Consider the following 1,605-nt stretch of genomic DNA (forward strand, 5'->3'; position numbering starts at 1 on the left):
TGCCAAGACCGCTCCCTCAGAAGGGTCCCCAGGCCCTGCTCGGGGGAGGGAAGTCGCCTGGCAAGGACACCCAGGAGCCAGCAGGGCCCCTCCCGGCAGCTCCTTTGGGCCTTGCGAGCTGCCAGGCGTGCCCAGCTGCCCGCCCAGGGGTCCTCCAGCCCCAGCACCTCCTTTCCTGATGGACAGCTCTGGGAAACCCACACCTGGACTTGGGCAGTGAAGGGGCCCCAGGAGGGGGCAGGCTACCCCCAGGAAGATGTGGGGTCCTGTCGGTAGTTGGCCTCTACTGCAGCTGGGGGAGGGTGAGGCCAATGCAACTCTGCTCTCTGCTGCTGGGCCTCGGGGCCTCCTGAAGTGCCTCCGTGGGACCCTTGTAGGCACCTGCCACAAGGGGGCAGAGAAGCGCCTGTGGGAGCCTGGAAGTCCGCTGGACACCCACCCACGAGCACCGCCGGGCCTCCATACACCCCCGGCTGGAGGAATCGATGCCCTGGATGACTGCAACAGTGGGAGGCCCGGGTGAGGTGCTGCTGTGTCAACTGAGAGACGTCGCCAGGCTCTGAGCACCAAGCGCTGTCCTGGTACACTGCCCCCCCGGCAGGAAGGCTGGACTCGAGGACGTCAAGATGCCAGGTCTCCCAGGAACCTGGCACACCTGCTACAGGCACCATGAGGGGCTGGGCGGGGGGACTAGCTGATCACAGGGCTCACGGGAAAGCAGGGCACCGGGTGGGCGGGCGCGCCGAGCAGTCAGAGGTGCGTCTGCTAGGAAGCTCGCAGTGTGCCAGGTGGAGGGCCCGGACATCAGGCCAGGCAGGCACACAGGGTCCTGTGTTCGGACCACCGTGCAGAGGCTACTTCACACACAGTGAGGGCATTGGGCATGTCGCAGAGCAGGTCAGGGACAGCCCACCTCCACCCAACCCCTGGCGCCAAGGCGGCAGCTAGCCCGCGGCCAGCCCGCAAACCGCATCCACGGCGGTCCCTCCCCTCCCCCAGTGGCCTCGGCCCCAGCAGAGGTGACACTCAGAGCTCGTGGGCAAGGGTCTGCGGCCTGTGAGCGCCAACAGGAAGCGTGGGAGTGGGAGATGCTGGGAGATGCTGGGTGTAGCCTTCTCCAGGAGCCCAGGCAGGCTCAGACCCTGAATGGTCCCAGGAGGCCACAATATGGAGGGTGGACAGAGCAGCCTGGCCTTGCCCAGCACTTAGCAAGGGGGTCCGGAAGACACCCTGGACGGCAGAGAGGGGCAGGCGGTCCTGTCCTGGGGCCACAGCGCCTGCCCAGGTGCCCCAGAAGTCTAGAGGAGGGCTGGCGTGGTGGCCAGGCCTGGGTGTGGACACGCCTGGGGAGCTCAGGGCCGAAGCACAGCGCACGCCCGACAGGCCCATCAGGCAAGCAGGCGTGTGGGCCCCGCCCCGGGAGGAGGTGAGCACTCGCTCTCCAGCCACCCCTCGGTGCAGGCTTCCTCACGCACCCTGCTGGTTCCTATCAAGGCCTGGCCTAGGCTGTTCTCAAGTGCCCTTTGTCCGTGCCACACCCTCACCAGGCCCCATGCTGTGCCGGGACCGTGGCTTCCTACTCCCCCCTACCCCCACCCCCCACCC

This window comes from Tupaia chinensis, unplaced genomic scaffold, assembly GCF_000334495.1.
Source record: "Tupaia chinensis unplaced genomic scaffold, TupChi_1.0 Scaffold144472_1, whole genome shotgun sequence".
Classification (NCBI taxonomy): Eukaryota; Metazoa; Chordata; class Mammalia; order Scandentia; family Tupaiidae; genus Tupaia; species Tupaia belangeri.